The 6,255-nt window shown below is 50.0% G+C and overlaps 2 pseudogenes; both read left to right on the top strand.

Moving 5' to 3' along the window:
• Window positions 1-400: 400 nt before the first annotated feature.
• Window positions 401-1,234, top strand: LOC102845796 (annotated as a pseudogene).
• Window positions 1,235-3,646: 2,412 nt separating this feature from the next.
• On the top strand, window positions 3,647-5,553 carry LOC102845393 (annotated as a pseudogene).
• The last annotated feature ends 702 nt before the right edge of the window (window positions 5,554-6,255 follow it).

Below are 6,255 nucleotides of genomic sequence, written 5' to 3'. Positions count from 1 at the left end.
CTGGTAGTGGGAATGTAAAATGGTACAACCACTATGGAAGGCGGCCTGGAGCTTTTAAAAAAGTTGGAAATAAAAAAACCTAGCAGTTCCCCTGTTGGGAATATACCCTAAAGAAACCAGAACCACGACTCAAACAGATGTACGCACACCCATGTTTATTGCTGTGTTATTCACAATACCCAAGAGATGGAAACAATCCAAGTGTCCATCAACAAATGAATGGACAGAAAAACTATGGTACATTCATACAATGGAATATTGCACAGCATTTAAAAATCAATGAACTGGGGGGTGAAAACAGCCACAGAACTCAGGTCTCAGGGGATGGCAGGTATGCTGCGGTTCCGGACTGAGGGGATTCCTATCTTCGCAGGAACCTAGCTGGAAGCAGCCATGTTACATGGCCATAATCAGCCCCTCTGGACCATTGCACCACCAGCAAGTATCTGGCCAGCAAGAAGCCTTCATGGTAAAGCAAGAGTGTGGTGAGGACCTGAACGCGTGAGGGAAGGGGACACACAAAGAGGAGTCTGTGAAGTAGCGTGGCTGGTGCAAGGACAAAAAGCAGGAGATTCCACCAAAGAAACCCGGGCACCATCGTGCTTCCTGAATGAGCGCTGCCACCCCAACCTGCCTTCCCCCACTATCACCAAGATGCTTTGTGCTTGTGGGGCGAGCTGCAGCATAGGAGACGCAGTGCAACCTGGACGAGATGAGGCAGGAGAAGCAGCAGGCCCTGAAGCACTGCTGGTAGGCCTACAAGATGTGTACGGGAAAGATCCAGAAAAAGGTAATCAAGACAGGACTCGGGCTCAGGCATGAACACCCTGTTGGACCAACACAGGGTGGGGACTGCGATGGCTTCTCCACTTTCAATGACCCCTTCTTCACCAGAGAGTTCTTGGACCAAAACAAAGTGGGAAAGGAGGAGCTGCAGCGCTGCAGAAGATGAACTTGGCCTTCTAGGAGCAGAGCACGGTGCTCCACTGGCGCAGGCTGAGCACGAACAGCGAGCGAGCGCCTGGAGCAGGAGCTGGCGCTGGAGGTGGGGCCCCTACAGGCCCTGCTCCAGGCGCTCGCCACCCGCTTTGCTTCACTGTCCCTGCCAGACACGGGAGAGTCGCCCACGCACAGCACCTTGGACTTCTACATGGCAGGGATAGATGACGCCATTGAAAGTGACCCTGCACGGCAGGAGAAGCTCAACAACAGCATCAAGGAGATCCTCCCATAGGTTGCACATGTGAGCGGGTGACCCAGATCACACACAACCAAGCTCAGGGCTGGCCCTCTCCCACCCTGGCCTATGAAGGAGAGCCCTGGGTGCATTCTTTGGGGCCAGTCAGATCCTACACCTTGGGGACATTGTTGTTGTTGTTGTGTGTCATCGAGTCTTTTGCAACTCATCGACCCTATGTACAAGCCCTCCAAATGCTGCTCTATCCTGTGCCAACCTAGCCATCTCAAACACACTCATTCCCACCACTCCAGCCACAGAATCGATCCATCTCACTGAAGGTCTTCCTTTCCTGTGCCGTCCGTCCACTCTGCCAAACATGATGTCCCTTTCCAAGGACCTCCTTGCAACATGCCCAAAGTATGTCAGACTTCAGAATCCTTGATTCCAAGGAGCATTCCCGCTTCACCTTCTCCAGGACAAACCTGTTTGTTCTCCTAGCAGTTGATAGTATATTCAACACTCTTCTCCAGCACCACAGCTCAGGGGCATCAATTCTCTTTCTATCTTGAGAGGTCCCTCACAGTTGACCTTCCCAGTGCAATTCGTCTCTTGATTTTCCTGGCTGTTGTTACCAAGAGTTTTGACTATGGAGCCAAGTAAACTAAAACTGTTAATTATCTCAATCTCTTCACCATCCATACTGATGCTGCCAATTGGCCCAGTGGTGAGACTCTTTGTTTTCGTGATACTGAGCTTCAATCCATATTGAAGACTGCAGTCCTTGACCTCCCGCAGCAAGTGCTTCAGGTCATCCTCAGTTTCATCAAGCAGGGTTGTGTCATCTGCATAACGCAGGTTCTTGATGATGACTCTTCCACCAATCCTGATGCCACATTCCTCCTTGTACAGCCCAGCATCTTGGATGATCTGTTCTGCATACAGATTGAAAAGGCATGGAGTCAGAATACATCCCTGACAGTCCTCCTTGATTTTCAACCATGTAGTGTCTCCTTGCTCTGTTCTGACAACTGCCTCTTGGTCCAAGTATAGGTTTTGCATTGGCACAGTCAAATGTTCTGGGATTCCCATTCTTCTCAGAGTCAGCTATAGCTTGTTGTGATCCACACAGTCAAAAGCCTTTGCATAGTCAATGAAGCACAGATAGACATTCTTCTGGTATTCTTTGCTTTCTGCCACGATCCATCTAACATTAGCTATAATATCCCTAGTACCACAACCTTTTCTAAATCCAGCCTGCACATCTGGCAGTTCTCTGTTGACATATTGCTCCAAACGTTTTTGGATACTTTTCAGCAGAATCTTGCTTGCATGTGGTATCAATGATACTGTTCGATAATTTCTGCACTCTGTTGGGTCACCTTTCTTTGGAATGGGAACAAATATCGATCTTTTTCAGTCAGTCGGCCAGCTGGCTGTCCTCCAGATTTCTTGGCACAACTTAGTGAGCACATCCAGGGCAGTGTCTGTTTGCTGAAATATGTCAATTGGTATGCCATCAACTCCTGGAGCCTTGTTTTTTGCCAATTCCTTCAGAGCAATTTGAACTTCCTCCTTCATCACCATAGGCTGTTGCTCATATGTTATTTCATGAAATTCTTCTGTGTCAGCCAATTCCTTCTGATACAGTGACTCTGTGTACTCCTTCCATCTTCTTTTGATTAGCCCCCCAAATTAAGTTTCTACAGCACTCCTTTAGCCTTTAACCTCTTCAGGAGAACTCAGCCCATGTCAGACCACAGGGATCTGTGAGTTATGCACAGCTCCCATGGCGTGCCATACAACACAGAGACCAACACACAAGGCTGGGTGTGCGACTGGACATGAATGGGGGACAGCCCTTACACAAAGCCAGTTTGGCCCGTGGGACACAGAACAGCCAAAGCCACACCTCACACAACACACATCTTGCCACAAGAACACAGAGCGGGGTGGGTCACGGGACAGAGGGGTGGCCTGGGGGTCTGGGGCCTGTGCTGCCCCCATCTCATTTCAACACTCCAGAGCAGAGGAGAAACAAGTTCTGACCAGCCTGTAGGGCCCACTCTCGTGGAGGCAACCCCTTCAACCACTGCTTAATCTGGACTCTTTAAATAAAAACAAGCAGCATTTGAACCTGGGGGAGGGGGTGGGAGAAAAACAATGACCTTATGAAACATTACACTTCCTTGGTGAGCCTAGAGGAGAAAATACTGAATGAAATATCTAAGTCAAAAAAGGAGAAACACTGCATAACCCTCCGGTTATAAAATAGGACTGACATGGGAGATTGGAGGGAGAATAGGGAAAAGTAGATAGGTAATCAACACTGCCTTGGAACGGATGAGGGGAAGAACTATCCAAAAGGAATAAGTGATAAGGTAATTATGGCAGTGATCTGGAATAAGAGGTACATTGCAAAGTGAACTGGGGGAGGGGGAGGAGAGAGAGGGAAGCAAAAGTGCAAGAATGAGTGAATTAAAACACGACCAGCGAACAAAGATGGAGGCGGTGCCCGCTGTCAGGGATGCTGCTGAGGCTAAAACTGCTGCCAGCCCGCGGAGGGGCTGCAAGGGGTAGAAGGAGGTGGCCCTGAGCTGGGGCCTGGCCCCGGCCGGCCTCCCCCGCCGCCTCTCACGGGGACAGGTCCAACCTGTGGTGTACATCATACCTCAGGCCTCTGAGCACCACCTGGGCCAAACCAGAGAGCCACCTGTTCATGTCCAGGCGCGGGTGGGAACCAAGGTACCACTTGCTCCCCGAGCCCACAGAGCCCCAGCCCAGCCACTGGGCCAAAGTCTATGTTATGACCTCTTCCTTCCCTGCCAGGTCCCCCTGAAGAACGGCTCAAGAAAATGGAGCTGGGTCAGAGACGGACCTCAGGTTGTCATTCCAGAGGCCCCGTTCGGGCAGATCATAGTGTTCCCCTGCCAGGCTCACCACCCCCAGCTGTAGCTCTCCCGTCAGAACCAACCTCACTCGGTCCAAGTCTGTGAGCAGTGAAGACTTGCGCCCAGTGGGGATTGCCTTGGGAGGGCACCGTGGTGCTGGTGTGGGAGAGCTTGGGGCCGCACTGAGCCGGTTGGCCCTGTGTCCTGAGCCTCCCACTTGGAGACGCAGCACCTCTCTCCCTCCTCCGCCTTGGGGGCTTTGCTGGACCACCCACCCTGCTTAGCTCATGGACAGAGCCCCCTCCCTCTCATGGCTCCTTCCATGTGCTATCTGCCCGGTCCCTAAGCCATTCTACATTGAAGAGAAGTTGGCTCATCACACGCTGCTGCTTGGCTTGGGTCATATTGGCCTCTGAAATCTGGGGAACACGATGTTTCCTAAATTCCGTGCATAGTATCTGAGCAGCACATGGCCTCTGCAAGACTTCTGTCTGCGAAGGGACTTTGGGCAAGAGGGGGTCGAGCCCAAGAGCTTACTGAAACCTTTTCAGCTGTGATTGGTGCCCTCTGGCACTCTGACTCCTGTGAAGCTGTGAATCCTACTCGAGTTGGAGCTGTCTTCAGACATATGTTCCCTCTCTCTCTGGATACAGCCAGAAGGGTGCTCAATAATTCCTGAAGTTTCCTATGGAGCGGCTGCATCTGGAAATCAACAGCTGAGGCCGATGGGCTCCCCCAATCTTGGCTAACAATCCAGCTCCCTTGCCACCCCATCGAGGAGGGGGGGCTCTTCTAGAAGAACCAGAGCTGAGTGATGATGACCAGCCAACCTAACGTGGAAGCCTTACCTGGAGCGAGAGTAGGCAAAATTGCAGATCTGTTTGTGGGTCAGTTGGTAAGTTGCCTTAAGTTCCCACTCCTGTGGGCTCCACGACCTTTGAGGTTTTTTGTGACCTGTCCCTGTCCATCCCCAAGAAAGGCTTTGCTGAGGGCAAAGTGTCTTTTCTGGATTGTTTCAACCTTTTCACCAAGGAGGAAGAATTAGAATCAGAAAATACCCCAGGGTGTGACGGATGTCAGCAGAAAACATGAAGTACCAAAAATGTTACAGTACAATGATTCTCCTGAATCCTCCTGCTCCATTTGAATAGATTTTCTGCCTCCCATGGCTCCATCAGAAAAAGTGCAGTAGGTATAGATTTTCTGCTCCAATGACTAAGTCTGGAGGATTTTGCTGGTGACAAAGCAGCAAGCCCCATATACCAGCTTTATGCCCTTTGCAATCACTCTGGCAGCATCCAATATAGTCACTACACAGCCCTGTGCCGGTGCCAGACTGGTTGGAATGTCTACAATGATTCTCGTGTCTCCCCTGTCGGTGAAAACTGGGTGGCATCCAGTGAGGGCTATGTGCTGTTCCATCAACTGAAGCAGGAGCCACTGCAGTGCCTGTGGGACCCTCCCTTTAAGCCCCAGGCCCTGTGAATCCCTTGGCACCCTTAACTCCCAGACTCTCCACTTACCTCAGAGATGTCTATTTTTGTATCTTTTTAATGTGGACGGGGTGGTGGTGGTGGTGATGGTGGCTCCCACATTTTTATTTTTTTTAGTAAAAAATACCCTTCCACCTCGAGGCTTCTAGTCTCCTAGCCCCATGTACAGAACTCACCAGGCCTGTGCCCATGTACAGCCCCCAACCCCTCTGCAGTCTCACTTTTTGTGAATAAATTTATTAAGAAAAAAACCCCAACAAAGCAAACCAACCAGCATTCTCAAAACTGAGTCAATGAACCACATCATGATAAATGGAGGGGGGAAATGTAAGATATAAATGATTTTTACTTTACTTACATCCATAATCAGCACCTAATGGAAGTAGCACTCAAGATGGAAACAGCCCAAATGTCCAACCGCAATCGAACGAACTGAGAAATGATGGTACATTCACATGATGGAATACTATGCAGCACACAGCAGCAATAATTTTGTAAATCACTACCTGACTTGGAAAGGACTTCGGAGAGCATTATGCTGAGTGAACTAACTTAGTCTCATAAGGACGAATACTGTACAAGACCATTATTGTAGAAATAGAAAACTAGTAAAAGCTGTATGAGGATCTAAGAAGGGAAGGGGGGAGCAGAGGGGTGAGGATGGGTGGTGGTGGTAATCATGGGTCACATGGTT

This window comes from Elephantulus edwardii, unplaced genomic scaffold (assembly GCF_000299155.1).
Source record: "Elephantulus edwardii isolate Elephantulus edwardi_28Jun2011 unplaced genomic scaffold, EleEdw1.0 scaffold00246, whole genome shotgun sequence".
NCBI lineage: Eukaryota > Metazoa > Chordata > Mammalia > Macroscelidea > Macroscelididae > Elephantulus > Elephantulus edwardii.
This window is presented reverse-complemented; position numbering and strand designations above follow the sequence as displayed.